We start from the raw sequence: 18,939 nt of genomic DNA, 5'->3' as shown, positions 1-18,939 counted from the left end.
TCATCCCCTCCCCCACTCACCTATTGTACTCTATGCTACTTTCTCCCCACCCCACCCTTCTCTCACTTATCTCTCCACCCTTCAGACTCTCTGCTTGTATTCCTAATGAAGGGCTTTTGCCCGAAACGTCAATTTTACTGCTCCTCAGATGCTGCCTGAACTGCTATGCTCTTCCAGCACCACTAATCCAGAATGAAAATTAATGACAAATATAACACTTGTAAATCCATGTTCTTTCTTTTCTTCTTGAATAAATCGAAACATTTTTGTTAGTTTGTGTCTCATTCTAAAGGGATTTGAAATGTTCAGCCATTGATTTAACTAAGTCTTAATTCAGCTTATACATATTCCATTCATAAAGAAGTTGACTGAAACACTCAAGGCTTTAGTCACTCCTATTCTGGAAAATGCAACGTAAAACTCTAAACCTTTACGAGTTGAATTGTGCAAGGTCTGTGGGGAAGCCAAGTATCAGTTGTATATATCTTTCATCAACCTGTTCAGTCTGGGGAAGGTAGGATTTGAACCTTAATCTTCTGACCAGAGGTAGGGACATTATCACATACTAGAATATATCAGTTGTATACTTGCTATCTACCTCATGAACTACAACATCTTGTGCAGGTATCACAATAACCTGTTTACCTGCTCAATCTCCCAAAGGAAATACAGCTTATCTCACATTGTGAGCATACATATGTGACAAATTCGATTTCTAACTTGGCACTTTGGATTTTGAAATCTTTTTTCACCTTGCAGGGGCCTCATGTATTGATCCTAATTATTCATCAAGAATCTAGCAACTGCAGTCTTGAAACAATTTTATCAACAGATCTTGCATGATGTTGCTTGTAAGTGAATTTGTAACTTTATTAGAAATGCAGATGCCTGATTTCTCCTAATGTGGCTGTGTGTCAACATTTGATGTTACAATTAGAAGCCCTACAGTGTGGGAATTGGCCCTTCAGCCCAACAAGTCCACACCAACCCTCCAAAGAGTAACTCACCAGACCTATTCCCCTCCCCAATATTTACCCCTGACTAATGCATTCAACCTACGTATCCCTGAACACTATGGGCAATTCATCTAACCTGCACATTTTTGGATTGTGGGAGGAAACCAGAACACCCAAAGGAAACTCACATAGACACGTGGAGAACATGCAAACTCCACACATACCAGCCTGAGGCTGGTATTGAACCCAAGTCCCTGGTGTTGTGAGGCAGCAGTGTTCACCATTGAGCCAAAGTGCCACCCTGTAAAAACACCTTGGGATACTTTACTACATTAATCACCACAAAAAATGCAAATATGATTGATCTTATTAAAAAGGATTTCTGTACGTGGACCCTTGTAATTATTTCTGTCTCTCTGATATCTGTCTGTCTCTCTTAAGATATTGGAAAAACTGACTGCTTTGAAACTTCAATTGAGTTTTTTATATCAGGTCATCAAGTCACAGTCTGAAAAGTTAACTCTGTTTCTCTCCACAAATGCTATCAAACCCTGTTGACTATTCCCAACATTTTTAACTCACAGTAAGTTGAGTTAAAGAAGAAAAGTTTCCAAAATCTGTTCCAAAGCAAAGTCATACTGGATTCGCAACATTAAATCTATTTATCTCTCCACAAAGACCAGATCAGCTGAGTATCCCCAGCACTTTCTGTTTTTATAAATTGCTTATAAAGTAGGGTGTGGATGAGGGGAGGGCATTGAATGGTGGGTACCATGAGGGACAACTGTTGGAGGGCCCTCTGATTAGTGCCAGAGATATGGAAGTGAGGCAGCCTCTCACTCTTTCTGTGGTCAACAGACTGCAGAGATAAAGCTGCCAGGCTCCATGACAGTCGCAGAGCTCCCCAGCACCTGTTAAACCTGAGTGGAAGTTGGGTCTTGCCCAGCCGACACCTACTCCTTGCTCCACGCAAGGGTGTGGAAAGTGGAAGTGGACAGGCTAGATTAGATTAGATTAGATTAGATTACTTACAGTGTGGAAACAGGCCCTTCGGCCCAACAAGTCCACACCGCCCCGCCGAAGCGCAACCCACCCATACCCCTACATCTACCCCTTACCTAACACTATGGGCAATTGAGCATGGCCAATTCACCTGACCTGCACATCTTTTGGACTGTGGGAGGAAACCGGAGCACCCGGAGGAAACCCACGCAGACACGGGGAGAACGTGCAAACTCCACACAGTTAGTCGCCTGAGATGGGAATTGAACCCGGGTCTCTGGCGCTGTGAGGCAGCAGTGCTAACTACTGTGCCACCGTGCCGCCCACCGTGCCACCAACAGCTCAGAGACTCAGTTTACAGGTCCTTTGGCCTGCTTTCGTTTCTTCGGGTGGTCTGTAAAAACCCAGCCTAAATTGTTTTTGGGGGGGGGGGTGCAGGGTGGCATGGAGACATTATGTTGTAAAGAACAAGTCAAACTTAATATTTCCAAATTGGTTTTACAGATTCTTTGCATCTCTGAATAATGACTAAAAGTAGCAAATGTAGCTCTGTACTTACTTAGTGGTTTATACAGGCAAATATTCAAATATGATACTTGTTAAATGGTTGTCCTAAGGGAATTATTATATAGTTAATATGATTTATGTAACCAATGGAGTGAAAAGGTGTTCCATTTATAACCCAAAGATTGTAGTTTAGCACACAATAGCAACAAAAGTTAACAATGGACGGAAGTTTTGAATCATTTTCCTTAGCAGCCGTGTGTGCACTTTTCAAAATAGCAAACTTGTGAAAGCCATCAGAAAAATATGAATAACTGCTGCCAAAAATCTTTTCTTCTTCAATTGTACAATTTTGTGGATTGGTGATTCATGTCCAATAACGCTCTTGTATTGCAGCTGGTATGACTCATCTGCATCTGTGATACCAGTGAGTAGGCGGCTGCATTAACTGGGTTTGTTTTACATAAATCACTCAGTTTCAAAATACAGCAGCTAAAGATATGGATATATGTATGCATCACCTCATAACCTTTACCAGAGATCCAATAAGTCTTTAATTTCCTTTGCTGATTCTATTAATTTTGCGGATAATTGATCATGGACTGAGGCTATCAGTGCTCATTGCTAGTATTCAGTAAAATGTATAGTAATGTCTGATACAGTTGAATGCAAAAATCAGGAGATTGCTCTTCCAGTTGTCCTGCTGCTCCACAAACTTCACAACAATGATATCTTCCTGAGAAGTTCTGCAAACATACAAAGGTCATGAAGCTGCAGTACTGACAATATATATGTTATACATTTGAAAATGTTAGGACTTTTCTGTTCAAATATAATTAACGTTTCAACACAGTGATCAGTCTTAATTTCTATCAAACAACTTCTCTGGCACTGAAAAGTTACTCCTATGGCGGTGTTACCTAATTCGTTCAGTTTTGAGTCATTGTTCCAGTGTTAAAAATTGTGATTAAAATACAAGCTCTTTATGCCTCTTTTACATTTATCTCTCAATCCTATCTTTAACATGACTAAAACAAATTGAGAAGTCAAAGCTTTTCACCTGCTAGGAGCTATAGGAAGTCACTTCGCTCTTTAAGCCTGATCCACCATTCTGACCATGGCTGATTCTCTTATCTCTTGCCAACTTCCAATTTTCTCAGGATTATAATGCAAGAAACAGACTTGAGGAAGGCATGAGAAAAAGTGCTGATTGGTTCAGCCATCATTGGTATGGAGATGCATCAGGAACAGATAATTGTCAATCTTCATTCTCAGTCCAGGCTTGTAGATTCTGATTGGTCAGGGTGTTGCCATGACAATGCAGCAGAGATTGGCAGTCCCCAAGACCGTTTTTTTCTTCCCAATGAAAGCGGTGCAATGTATGTATAAATCCTTTTTGTTTACCTATCTATTAATCTATAAAGCTTCTGGCACATACAAATACATCACACTTCAGGCTTGACTGATAACCTGAAGTAAATTTCTATTGTTATTCTTAGTGCAGTCCAGTCTATTTAACAAATAATGTCCAATAGCAGAATCACATCTAATGGTGGATCAACTATTCTGAAACATGCAGGCCATTTGGGAATGTGGCTGCAAGAGCAGGTCAGCAGTGATAAACCTTTTGACTCTCAAAGCTACCTGCCATCTCCAAGGGAAAAGTTAGGAGTGTGATAGAATACCTCTCACTTATGGGAAATATATATAGCTGTAGCAATATTCGAGAACAAAGAACAATACAGTACAGGCCTTCAGCTCTGCAAGCTTGTGCCAGTACATTTTGCCCTTCCATTCTAAAACTGTCTTGACTTACAGGATCCTTTTCCCTCTATTCCCTTCTTATTCATGTATTCATCCAGCTGCTTCTTGAATGCTGCAATTGCATTTGTTTCCATTACCTTTTCTGGCAATGTGTTGCAGGCACTTACCCCAACTTTGTGTGAAAGACCTGCCTGGTACAGCTCTTTTAAACTTGCCCCCTCGCACCTTGAACCTGTGTCCCACAGTAACTGACCCTTCCACCCTGAGAAAAAGCCTCATACTTTCCACTCTTTCCATGCCATTTACAATCTGTGATTATGCTTTTCCTTGAACAAGGTTAGGTTGTCCTTGTTTTTTCTTTCCAGATGTGTTGTAAAGGCAGAGGTTCTGTTTTGTCTGCATTTATCTACTTAAAGAAGCTTCTAAGTTAAAAAAAACTTGTACAATAAAAGGGGACTGGCCAGTTCTCCCAGCTCAGCTTTTTTCCATTTTTGTTTGTTTTTAGCAGTCTGGCTGCTCAGAGCTGCTGGTCAGTTGTTAGCTGAGAATCCAAAAGAAACAGCAACATGGAAGTAGGTGTTGCATGCTGAATATCTCTCCCATCTCTCTCTCTCTCGTATAAGACCTTTGTTTGATTTTACCCTTTTTGCCAAGGGGTGTTTATGGGGATTGTTGCAGGAACTTGGAACAACATCATTAAGTTGAGTTTTCAGATAGGTTAAATTATTCTGTATTCTGTTCTCTTTTGTTTGTGTTTCATTTGGTAATCTGTAAATAAATTCTGTTTTGTTTAAAACTAAGGGGTTTTGACCAACAGCATCACTCCTGGGATATCTACTATACACCTGCTCAAAACAACTAGAAAATTGAGGGTCTGGGCTACCTTTTGAGGGTCTAACCTAGTCCATAATACAGTCTCATAGATTTCTATCACGAATTTCAACACTACCCAAAACAAAATAGCCTGAGTTTTGAGAAGATTTGTAGCTCAGGTTGAGGTTCTGGATGTAGGTTTCCTCGCTGTTGTGGACGGTTCATTTTTAGATGTTTCGTCACCATTCTGGATAACCTCAGCAGTGAGCCTCTGGATGAAGCACTGGTGGCATGGCCCGCTTTCTATTTATGTGTTTAGGTTTCCTTGGGTCGGTGATGTCATTTCCTGTTCTTTTTCTCAGAGGGTGTTAAATGGGATCCAAGTCAATGTTTGGCTTGTGCTAGGATAGATGTATTGTCCCAGTCGAAGTGGTGTCCTTCCTCATCTCTATGTAAGGATACTAGTGAGAGTGGTCATTTTTTTTGTTTTTTTTAGTGTTTGTTACAGTTCTTGCCAGTTATTTTGTAAATGACATTAGTTTTGCTTGTTGTCTGTATAGGGTCTTTCAAGTTCATTAGCTGCTGTTTTAGTTTGTTGGTGGGTTTATGGGCCTGAGTAGTCTGGCAGTCATTTTCAAGATGTCTTTGATGTAGGGGAGAGTGGCTAGGGTTTCTGGATGGGTTTTGTCTGCTTGTTTGGGTTTGTTGCTCAGAAATTGGCAGACTGTGTTCATTGGGTACCCGTTCTTTTTAAATACACAATATAGATGATTTTCCTCTGCTCTGCGTAGTTCCTCTGTGTTTCAGTGTGTGGCTGCTCATTGAAATATTGTACTGATGCAGCTTCGCTTGTGGGTGTTGGGATGATTACTTCTGTAGTTCAGTATTTGGTCCGTATGTGTTGTTTTCCTGTAGACGCTAGTTTGAAGCTCCCCATTGGCTGTTCACTCTACTGTAATATCTAGGAATGGCAGTTTGTTATTGTTTTTACTTCCTCTTTAGTGAATTTTATGCCAGTAAGGATACTATTGATGGTCTTGAAGGTTTCCTCTAATTGGTTTCATTTAGTGATGACAAAGCTGTCATCCACGTAGCGGACCCAGAGTTTGGGTTGGATGGTTGGCACAGCTGTTTGTTTGAGTCTCTGCATTACTGCCTCTGCTAAAAACCCTGATATCGGATCCCAGGGAGCTCCATTACAGCAACCTGCCACACCTCCTTGAATATTACCTTTCAAATCCACAACTGTTGCCACCTGGAAGGTCAGGAACAGCAGATACATGGGAATACCATCACTTGCAAGTCTCCCTCCAAGCCATTCAACATCCTGTCTTTGAACTGTATCACTGTTGCTTCACTACTTCTGGATCAAAATCCAGGAACTCCTTCCTGGACCTCTTCAATAGGTTTAGCTACACCAATTGGACTGAAGGTTTTCAAGAAGGCAGCTCATTCCTAACTTCTCAAGCTCAATTAGGAATGGACAACAAATGCTGGTGTAGGCAGTGACATTCACTACAAAAAAAAAACTGAAGGTTAAATAATAAAAAGGCCAACAGAATTTAGGGTTTTTGAGTAAATGTAAAGAAGCAATGATGACTTCAATGAAAAATTTGGTTAGGCCAGTCAGAGTAACCTGTAAATGTTTGGGTAGGCCTTACAGTAAGGTCAATAGAGATATTGTATAAATTCAGAAGCATGAAGGTTTAGATACTGGGATTATTTTCACTGGGACAGAGAAAGTCATGAGAAAATTTACTAGAAATGCTTGAATTCATGAGGGATTTTAACAGCAAGATTAACATGTATTGTTTTATCTGGTTGGGGAATCGGAGAGAAGGGCTTCAAGAATGAGCTATGAGATCAGGGGAATTCTCTTAAATTGAGAATTTTTGGAGAATAGAATCCATTGCTACAGAATTGTTCAGGCAGAGACTGTTGCTTATTTAAAAGGAATTTAGATTAATAAATGATGCAGAAACTACAGTCCTGGAGACAGATCAAGGCAGTAGGGTTAGTTTTATACTAGTTGAAAAGTGTGGTGCTGGAAAAGCACAGCAGGTCAGGCAGCATGCAAGGAGCAGGAGAGTCAACATTTCAGGCATAAGCACTTCATCAGGAATGTTCCTGATGAAGGGCTTATACCTGGGATGTCGACTTTCCTGATCCTGAAATGCCGCCTGACCTGTGGTGCTTTTCCAGTGTCACACTTTTCCACTCTGATCTCCAGCATCTCACTTTCTCTTTAGTTTTATGCTATTCTATCAAAGAGCCAGCCCAGAAATTAAACGCTAATTGGTCACCTTCTACGTTGGTTGATTTTTTGGCAATTCTTTATTGCAAAACCTATGGGATATTGAGTATACCCGATACCTGCTGGTTGCCATTTAATGGGCCAAATACACACACTGTCCAATATTAACATTGTCTTGATACTGATCAGGACAGGAGTGAGAGTTAATTTATCCCCAGTCGAATGTGATAGTTCTAGTACTGCCTCGATGGGATTGAATAACACATATCAGACTGGACAATTGATACTGAGATTGTGTGGTCTTTTTATATCAATACCAAAAGGTGTTTTTTTTTCCTTTTTAAAGGTTATTTGTCAATTTCTTTTGCTTGCAACTTATCAGGAGCTATATAAAAAGATGGTCTGTAAGAATCACAGGAATTATAGTGAAATAAATGGCTTTCCTTTGCTGTGTAGATATTTTCCTAATCAACCTGCTCAGAGATGCTATTGGACATCTCTGGAACATAAAAAGGTCCAGAAAGGAGTTCTTCCTGGATTTGGATCCAGACATAGTGAAGGAAACGTGATATAGTGAATCTGCATCTCTTGGTCCACAGGCATGGACAATACAACTGCACTGTCAGAGCACACCTTGACAAGGTATCCAGTGAATAAAAGACACATACATTAAGAATGTTTGTGAGTTTCACTGTCCTATATGCAAATTTGCAGTGGAGCAAGGATCCTTTAAGATAGTGAATTTCAAAAGTACTAAAGTTTGCATATCTTTTGAGCGAGAGAATCACACTCCATATTTTGAACAATTTCTTTCACAGCTTTCCTAAGAAAACTAGTAATAATTTAATATAGGATACATCTTAAATTTCAATCTGAACTAACATACTACATAATTGCATGAAAATATTTGCCTCTGATCTGAAAACTAACACAAACTTAATGTTTTATTGACTGTAATGTAATTTTCCCTTACGCTCAAGCAAGTTATGATACTTCAGAAACTTTTACTATATGATTAATGAACAGTAAGAACAAACAATTTCATGATTCACTTTAATCTTAACTTCCGGAGAACATGCCCAACTTACTGCAAGTACAAGCATGCATTTTGTCTTTTCTGATGAATTGAACCATAGGGTTTAAATGATTTCAGCCAGCACAGATCAATCTCGGGACTATGTTATATCTGCTGAAGGACTACACTGAAGCAAGAGAAATTATAAAATGTTTAAATGCTGGGATATAATACATCTTGAACAGAGAGGAAAACGTTAAATGTATTTTCTTTTTCTCTAACTTATGATTCTGAATTATATCAGAATCCCAAGCATCATCTTCTCATTTACTTTCCTTAAACAGTACTGGTGTCTCCTCAACTGACTGTGATTCATTTATTTGATACCATGAGGAAGTTGGAAGAAAGCTGCACTCTAAGTAATTGTTCTTGAATTTCTCATAAAAATAAGAAGATTCAATTTTATAAATGAACTGAGCAAAAAAGGATATGGAGCATAAAATAGTCCATGAGTCACTGAAAGCTATGACGCAAGTAATTAGTTGCAGCAAATTATTAGGAAGCCAAATAGCATTCATCTCAGGGGAATTTCAGTGCAGGATTAATGATGTCTTGCTGCAGTTATATTGCATATTGGTAAGACCTCACCTAGAGAATTGTGTACAGTTGTGTTCTCCTTATTTGAGGAAAGATAAGATTGTCAGAGAGGGATTTTAATGGAGGTTCAGATTAATCCCATGGTTGTCTTATGAGAAGTGACTGAGGAACCTGGGTCTATATTTCCCAGAGCTTTGAAGAATAAGGGGTGACCGCAGCAAAACTTATGAAATTCTTTCAGGCCGTGACATAAATGTTTTCTCTCTGCCTGCTGAGTATAAAATCAGGGGATATAAATAATGTCACTTAAAGGGGAGGTTGAAATTTAAACGAAGAAGAACTTCTTCACTCAGAAGGTAGTGAAGAACGCTCAACTCCAGAGGGATGTGGAAGCTTAATCATTTGGCATATTCAAGACATAAATCATACATTTCTGGAGACTAATGACATCAATGGATAGGGAGATAGTGTGGAAAAGCGGCATTGAAGTGGCTGATCAACTGTAATCTAATTGAATGGCACAGGCTATGAAGTAGGCTGAATGGCCTAAACCTGTTCCAATTTTCCTATATTCCATTCATGTCCATACAAATAGAGAGAAAGAATGAGTCATTTGATCCCTTTGTGCTTGCTCTGTTAATTGATAAGAGCACGGTAGATCTGACTGTGACTTTCTGTGTACTCCGTCCAGCCTTCTACTCCCTTATAAAGAATCAGAGTAAAATATTCAACGACACCACCTCCACCACTCTCTGGAAAAGAGAATTCCACAGAATAATGATCCTTTGAGGGAAAAAGAAAGCCCATCTTTGTTTAGGGGAGTTCTCGTATTTCTAAAGATGCATTCCCAACCTCTAGTTTTTTTCCAAAAGGTGCAACATGATTTCAGCATTCACCCTGCCAAGGTCCCTCTGGATATGATATGTTTTAATAAATTCACCTCTCATTCATCTCACCTCCAGTGGTTACAGAGCCAACCCGTCCACCCTCTCCAAATTGGACAACATCCCTCATTCCAGAAATCACTTGAATGAATCTTCTCTGAAGTGCTCTAACCAAAATATATTCTTTCTTCCATTAGGAAACCAAAATTATACATAATACTCTAGTTTTGGTCTCATCAATGTCCTATACAATTGTGGCAAAACTTTCTTACTTTTATATTTGTGGGCGGCACGGTGGCACAGTGGTTAGCACTGCTGCCTCACAGCGCCAGAGACCCGGGTTCAATTCCCGCCTCAGGCGACTGACTGTGTGGAATTTGCACATTCTCCCAGTGTCTGCGTGGGTTTCCTCCGGGTGCTCCAGTTTCCTCCCACAATCCAAAGATGTGCAGGGCAGGTGAATTGGCCATGCTAAATTGTCCGTAGTGTTAGGTAAGGGGTAGATGTAGGGGTATGGGTGGGTTGCGCTTCGGCAGGGCGGTGTGGACTTGTTGGGCCGAAGGGCCTGTTTCCACACTGTAAGTAATCTAATCTAAAAAATATTCCATTCCCCTTGCAATAAATAACATTCAATTTATTTTTACAACCAATTTCTATATCCCCATACTCATTTTATGTAAATTATCTGTCAGGGCAGCCATATCGCTGAGCTGTTCAGTTTTGTAGTTTCTTTCTAGTTCAATAATACGTTGCTTTTCTATTTTTCTTGCCAAAACGTACACATTCACACATTTACCCAGAATACGTCGGTAACACACTGGCTCAGTGGTCAGCACTGCTGCCGCACAGTACCAGGTTTGGGTGACTGTCTGTGTAGAGTTTGCATGTCCTCCCTTATCTGCATGGGTTTCTTCCCGCAGTCCAAACATATGCTAAACATAATGTGTGGGGATGTATAGGTTTAGTGAGTAAGGTATCGTTAAGTGTGGGGATAAAGGTTGGATCTGAGCAGGATGCTTTTCAGAAGGTCAGTGTGTAGATGATGGGCTGAATGGCCTCCTCCTGTACTGTAGGGATTCTATGATACATCCCACCTGTCAAGTTTTTCCCACTCCTTTAACTTCTCTGTATTCCTTGGTAGATTCCTTATGATTTCTTTAGATTTACTCTCATGCTTTGATGTGCATTTGCAATTCTTAGGCATACAAGGCTATGGACCAAGTGCAGGGAAGTTGGATTAGACTAGTTAGGTGATTATTTTTGAATCATGTGGATGTGATGGGCTGAATGGCCTTTTTCTATGCTAGATCTCTATGAGTGTCTGACTGTCCTAGGTATTTTGGTGTCCAAGGGAGAAGATGGTGGTGTAGGGGTAGTATCCCTCGGAAATTACGCTCAGACTAAATATTTGGGACATGGATTCAAATCCCAACACGTCAACTGGTGAAATTTAAATTCAATAAATAAAATCTGGAATATAAGGTAGTTTCAATAATTGTAACCAAGAAACCATCATTTTGGTCATAAAAAAAGTCATCTGATTATCTAATACCCTTCAATGAAGTAAATCTGGCTTTCCTTAGGCTACCTTAAATGTTAAAATCATGACATCTACCTGGCAACAAGAAAGTTGCCCAGGTATGTTCTACATGCAACAATCAAGACAAATTCAACCCAGTTAACTACCATGCCAGCAGACTATTCGCAATCATCAGCAAAGTGATGAAAGACATTGTAGACAGTACTACCAAAAAGAATTTACTTTTTGATGACCAACCCATGACACTCAGATTGAGTTCCACTAGGCCTACTCATGACCTTATTACAGCCTTTAACCAAATATGGACAAAAGTGCTGAATTCATGAGGGAAATTAAGGATGCCTGCTTTGACATTCAAACAGAATTTCACTGGGTGTGTCTGGTTGGAGGTCAATAATCTCACCAGTCATCAGACATCACTAGAGGAACTCCTGAGGGTAGATATTTTTAAGCAACCTGTTCAATATAATTCGACACTTCTGAAGCAGATGGGACTTGAAAGTGGGCCTTCTGGTTCAAAGGGCACTACCTTTGCACTACAACAGCCCTATAGGTCCATAGAGTAGAGTCCTAGGCATAAATATTTATTTGAGGCTGTTTCATCAAAGCCCTTCCCTCCAAGATGAGGTTGGAACTGGGGCTGTTTGCTGATGATTACGACATGTTCAGCACCATTCGTGACTCCTTGCAACACTAAAGTAGTCGATCTCTAAACGTAGATAGACCTGTACAATATCCAGGCTTGGGCTGATAAGTAACAAATAAGGTTGTAGCAGGTTTAGAGTTCATTTGAGGAATTTTCTTCACACCCAGAGGATGGTGGGAGTCTGGATTATGCTGCCTGGGAGGATACTTGAGATGGAAAACCTCTCAGCTTTTAAAAAGTACTTCAATGTCATACAATTCCAGCCTATGGGCCAAGTGCAGGAAAGTGGGATTAGTGTGGATTTAGAGTAGATTTTTGTTGGTGTAGATTTGATGGACCAAAGAACCTCCTCTGTATTGTATGGTTCTATGGTCCTTCTCGCACAGCACTTCAGGGAACATCTCCGGGATACCCACATCAATCAACGCCACCGCCCTGTGGCTGAACATTTCAACTACCCCTCTCACTCTGCCGAGGATATGCAGGTCCTGGGCCTCCTCTACTGCCACTCCCTAACCACCCGACCGCCTGGAGGAAGAACGCTTCATCTTCCACCTCGGAACCCTTTAACCCCAGGGCATCAATGTGGACTTCACTAGTTTCCTCATTTCCCCTCCGCCCCCAAACCTTACTCCAGTTCCAAACTTCCAGCTCAGCATCATCCTCATGACCTGTCCTACCTGTCAATCTTCCTTCCTACCTATCTGCTCCACCCTCCTTTCCAACCTATCATCTTTACTCCTTCCTCCATCCACCTATTGCACTCTCAACTACTTTCTTCCTAACCCCACCCCCCTCCCATTTATCTTTCCACCCCCGAGGCTTCCAGCCTCATTCCTGATGAAGGGCTCCTGCCTGAAATGTCGATTTTCCTGCTCCTCGGATGCTGCCTGACCTTCTGTGCTTTTCCCGAACCACTCCAATCTTGGTACTATGAATGCCTGTCACTTGTGTGGTGCAAATGATCATCTTCAACAGGAAGGAATTCAATGACCACCTCTTGACATCCCATGGCATTATTATCACTGAATCCTCATAATCCAAAATCCTGGGGATCACCATTGACTAGAAACTAAGCGAACCTACCAAATAAATACTGCAATTAAAGCACAGATCAGGGGCTGGAAATTCTTCAGTGAGAAACACGCTACTGACAAGACACAGGTTAAGAATGTGATGTAATGTGATGTTATGTAATGTTACCCACTTGCCCGGATCCAACAAATTCAGGATAGCTGAACATCATCCATGGCAAAACAGCCAACTTGACTGGCACCCCATTTACCACTTTCAACATCCAGCAGCTGTGTGTCCCAACAAGATGTACTGCATCAAAACATTAAGGCTGTAGTTTGGCTAAGTTGGCTGGATGGCTACCAATACAAAATGTTGCTAACATCTCACATTAGCTAAGGTTATCATGAAGGATTCTCCTTCTCATCTCTCCCTTTGCCTAAAGCGTGGTAATCCTTAGGTTAAATTACCACCAATCGTTGCTCTGCAATGAGAGAACAGCCTTATAGTCTGGTAAGGAGAAAGTGAGTACTGCACATGCTGGAGATTAGAGTCAAGTGTGTGGTGCTGGAAAAGCACAGCAGGTCAGGGAGCATCTGAGAAGGAGAATCAACGTTTCGGGCAAGAGCACTTCATCAGGAATGAGACTGGTGAGCAAAGAGGGCGGAGAGATAAATGGGAGGGAGTGGGGCTGGGAGGAAGGTAGCTGAGAGTGCAATAGGTAGATGGAGGTGGGGGTAATGGTGATAGGTCAGAGATGAGGGTGGAGCGGATATGTGGGAAGGAAGATGGACAGGTAGGGCAGGTCATGAAGGTGGTGCAGAGTTGGAAGGGTGGAACTGGGATTAGGTAGGGGGAGTGGAAATGAGGAAACTAATGAAGTCCATGTTGATGCTGTGTGGTTGTAGGGTCCCAAGGCAGAAGACAAGGTGTTCTTCCTCCTGGCGTTGGGTGGTTAGGGTGTGACAATGGAGGAGGCCCAGGGCCTGCATGTCCTTGGCCATGGGGCGGTGGCATTAGTTGGTGGGGATGTCCTGGAGATGTTCTCTGAAGCACTCGAAGTAGGCATCCTATCTCCCCAATATAGAGGAGACTGCATCAGGAGCAAAGTGCAGGTAAAACTGCGATGGATGTGGAAGGCTCCTTTGGTCCTCACCTTCCACCCCATCCAGCTCTGTATACATCGCATCATCCTCCACAATTTCTGCCACCTACAAACAGACCCCACCACCGGAGATATATTATTTCCCTCCCCATCCCTATCTGCTTTCCGTGAAGAGCATTCCCTCCGCGATTTCCTTGTCAGGTCCATCCTCCCACTAACCCACCCTCCCTTCCCAGCACCTTACTCGGCCACCACAAGAATTGCAAAACCTGCACCCACACCTCCCCCCCTCACCTCTGTCCAAGGCCCCAGAGGAGCCTTCCACATCCATCAGAGTTTTACCTACACTTTCACACGTCATTTACTGTATCTGTTGCTCCAGGTGCGGTCTCCTCTATATATGGTCCCGTAAGGCCAGACTGACTTTGTATGCCTTTACTTTTAAATACAGCATTGTAATGTAACGAAAGTATCAGCAATTGTCAGTGACGAGTAGATTAACCAGTGAAAAATGAAAATGAAATAAATGAACAGCCATTACTTCAACTGTCTTTAATTTTATTTGGAAAAGCGTGTTCGTATTAAATAATAAGGGCAGAACATGCAACAATGGCACTACACCCCTGTTTTAATGATGTGCATGCTGCAGCTTGTTTTATGCATTCGCATTGAGAAACAAAGAGTCCAGAATTTGCCAATGTAAAACTGGTCATTATTACTCAATGCCTTTTCTCATGGTTTTTAGAACATTTTTTCCCACATAGAGGATTGTGAAGCAAGTTACATCAAAATATTGGAATTTTGAAGCAAAATTTATTCTCAGCTTTAGTCAGATGCCTGAGTGAAGTGCGGTTAAAATGCTAATAATCTAGACAATGCATTTAATGCCTCAAAGACCAAAAACAATAAGTAATTTGTGATCCAATCTTGGGAAATGATAAACATTTTACCCAAAATCTACTGGGAAATCCTCTGCTCCGAGTTCTTCGTAGACGTTTCTTACCACAAGCGCATTCCTATGTGAATAAACACATCGGATAAAATAAACTCATTCCTCATTACTCACTGATTCACTAGCCATGGCTCAGGACCACATCCCATGTTTTCAATATTCCATGTTTTTCTTCCCATTGATTCGTCCGGTCTGACTGCGCTGACCTTTGCAGTGCATGGGAGAGTTACATTGGAGTGGTTATCCATTTCTTATATTATCTACAGACAGTCTGTGTCCCTAACCCCAATAGATTACGAGGATTTGGCGTTGAGAGACAGAGAGAGAGAGAGATACACACACATATTTAATAGGCAGGGCTTTAAATGGTAAACAAAGAAAAAACAACAAACTGCAGGATGCTGGAAATCATAGAATCAGATAATGCAGAAAAGGCCCTTTGAGTCTGCGCCAACACATGAGAAACACCTCACATTCAACCTAATCCCATTGACCAGCACTTGGCCCATAGCTTTGAATGTTATGATGTGTCATGTCCTTATCCAGGCACCTTTTTAAAGGATTTGAGGCAATTTGCCTCTACCGTCCTCTGAGGCAATACATTCCAGACTGTCACCTCCCTCTGGATAAAAAACATTTTTCCTCACACTTCCCAGACCTCCTGCCCTCATTTACAGGACAACCGCGGTCAGCCGAACATCGATTATCCAAATTTTGGATTATCTGAACAAGATCTCAAGGTCCCAATGCTTGGGCCGCTCCCCGCGCCTATCAAATCAGTTATTCGAACATTCCATTATCCGAACAAAGTCCTCCCCACCTGTGTCATTCGGATAACCAAAGTTGCCCTGTACTTCCTCTTTCCTCACTATCCATGGCCTCTGCCACACCAGCCAGGTGAAGCAGCAATTTACCTGCACTTCACTCAAACTAGTCTACTGTACTTGTTGCTCACAATGTGGTCTCCTTTACATTGGGGAGATGAAATGTAAATAGGGCAACTGCTTTTCAGAACATCTGCAAAAATTACTCTGAGCTTCCTGTTATCTGCCACTTCAATGCCCCATCATGTTCCCTGGCCAACATCTCTTCTCAAGCCTGCTGCAGTGCTCCAGCAAAGTCTAGTGCACATTGGGAGAACAGCATCTCATTTTCCACTTGGAGATCCTGTGGCCTTCAGGACTCAATAGACTTCAATAATTTTAATGCCTGAGCAACTTCTCCCATCTCCCCAAGCCCCGCAAACCAGACTTTGACAACTAACTCATTGACAGCCATGAACAATTATTGATTTCCCCAGGCTGACTTTGAGCCATTTCTTTGTTTGCCCAACTATTGTTCTTTCTGGGCTTCATCTCCACCTATTGTCTAGTCCCCCTCCCACCCAATCTTCAACACATATGAATAATTTCCAAACTACAATCAGTTCTGAAAAAGGGCTACTAGACCCAAAACGTTAACTCTGCTTTCTCTCTACAGATGCTGCCAGACCTACTGAGTTTTTCCAATGATTTCTCTTTGTGCTTCAAACAGTAAATTGTGCGAAAATGTTACTGCCAAAACTCAAAGTTCAACTCCAGAAGGATAAGTACAAATGACTTACTTTAATAAAGCAACAACGACTCACTATTGCAAAATATAACATGTTCATGACTTTCTTACCACGTGAAGACAGATTGTATTGAATGAATTAAATGAGTTGGAATGTACTTACTGCCTTGTTGTACATGCTTGAAGCTGTGCAGTAAAGCATTTTAATGATAAAACCATGTCATAAATGAATCATGAATTTGTTTGCAATACTTTTGGAGAGATTGCAGAAGTACAAGTGGCAGCATGTGTATAAGACACACATTTCCGGTGAGTACGTCAAGTAGTCCAATTGTTCGTTACTACTTAGTTAAATATTAGGCAATAAGGGCACACCTTTAAATGCAAGGCGAAGAGACTACTTACAAATTTAACTAACGTCATTGTACATGGGGGAACACCTAAAACAAGATTCATAGGTTTTATTACTGACATCCAAAGTCGTACATCATACAAAAATGCTGCTTTTTATACATTTTGTTCAACCCCTTACTAAGGTTTGCCACTTGGGAAGTGATTGAGTTCGAGGAGGCAGAGATATAAAGATATATTTCCTGTATCCACAAACCCAGCTTGAAAGGTTGTTCCCAGTATGTTGAGATTTTCATCACTGTAATAACAGGAGCTGGCTCTGTCACCCTGAAACAGTGCAAAAGCAGTGATTGGCTGTGTGAACCCACCTCAGTGATCCGGCATTTTGTTCTTGGTGCACATATAATAAAATCTCTAGTCTTCACTGTCATACACTGTCCAGTTCTGTCACCTCATGGCTCCATGACTGCTCAAAGTTGCCATGCAAGTCGAATACCAATTCATGTCCACCATGTAGCCCCTGCACGATATGCCCCCCATGTCTCCACTCCACCCCCATTTTCTTAACATCCTGCATGTAAGCTCATCCAGCATCCATCTTGGGTAGGCCTCAGGAGACTGGAGTGAAATAAAATTAATTCCCATAATGTTACTATTTTAAAAAGGAACACTCGATGATAAACATCAATTATTACATTTAAATTACTTGCATAACTGAATCTCTTGGAGAAAAATATTCATATTCATAGCCCTACAAAATTTCTTTGTACCCCTTGGAGCTGTCAAATTGTCAACTAACAGGCTGTGATAAAGATAAGATTGTGAAATCAGTCCCATTGCACAAATCCGGTAATGATTATCAAGAATCAAGGTGAAACAGCATTATTTTTTATATGACTGCACACACTTCTTAAATTTAAAGGACAGGAGGCCTAACATACGATGAATGGCTGAGGATCCTGGGATTGTATTCATTAGAATTTAGAAGGTTGAGGGAAGATCTAATAGAAACTTACAAGATAATGCATAGCTTAGAAAGAGTGGATGCTGAGAATTTGTTTCCGTTAGGTAGGGAGACCAAGACTGTGGGCACAGCCTTAGAATTAGAGGGGGTCAAGTTAGAACGGAAATGTGGAGACATTTCTTCAACCAGAGAGTGGTGGGCCTGTGGTATTCATTGCCACGGAGCGCAGTAGAGGCTGGGACGTTAAATATCTTCAAGATAGAAATTGATAAATGCTTGATCTCACAAGGAATTAAGGACTATAGGGAGATTGTGGGTAAGTAGAATTGAAATACCCATCAGCCTTGATTGAATTGCAGAGTGGACTCGATGGGCCGAATATCCTTACTTCCACTCCTATGTCTTATGGTCTTAAATGTCTTGACAATTCCAATAAATTTAAACACTTCACACACACCTAGTTTAACAACTGCAAATGACATGTGGCGTTTCTCATTGGACATCCAAAAGTTGCTCCTATCTCTCAAAAGCGCTTCTGTTAGATGATGTTGATGTTTTCTTTAAAAATGTAAAGTCCTCAGGGTGTGTTTTGGAAATCCCACTAACGAAAACTGAATCTCTTGCACATGAGTAAACCACAGATGTGCAAACTTCATCACGCCATTTCTCATCTTGCCACTCTAGCAATAACAGTAGACACAGAGAGGGAGAGGCATCGCTGAAATTGGTGCGTAGAAGACCCTCTCTGTCACTGTGAAAATTCAGGCCATCGATAGTCACTAGTCCTAACAAGACCAGCTTGGAGTTCATTAATTGCTAACGTCTGTTAAAAACTCAAATTCAAGTTATCTACTTCCTTAACAGTAGCACATAAGATGAAAGTGATCAATTCTATTATTAATATTGTTGGTTTGCCTCCAACATTGACTACATTTCAAAAGTCATTGCTGGCCTTGAAGGTTTCAATCATTCAGAGGATGTAAAAAAGCACCAATACAAAATATAAGATGTAATTTTTTAATCTCAT

At 41.1% G+C, this 18,939-nt stretch overlaps 1 protein-coding gene across 1 annotated transcript in view; it reads right to left on the bottom strand.

The window, feature by feature from the left end:
- The window catches only part of samd12 (sterile alpha motif domain containing 12), a 157,193-nt gene that overhangs the window by 11,256 nt on the left and 126,998 nt on the right, over nt 1-18,939 (bottom strand). The gene's annotated exons all lie outside the window — the stretch shown is intronic.

This window comes from Chiloscyllium punctatum, chromosome 5 (genome assembly GCF_047496795.1).
Source record: "Chiloscyllium punctatum isolate Juve2018m chromosome 5, sChiPun1.3, whole genome shotgun sequence".
Classification (NCBI taxonomy): domain Eukaryota; kingdom Metazoa; phylum Chordata; class Chondrichthyes; order Orectolobiformes; family Hemiscylliidae; genus Chiloscyllium; species Chiloscyllium punctatum.
Note: the sequence above shows the minus strand (reverse complement) of the source record. Positions and strands in the feature narration are given on the sequence as shown.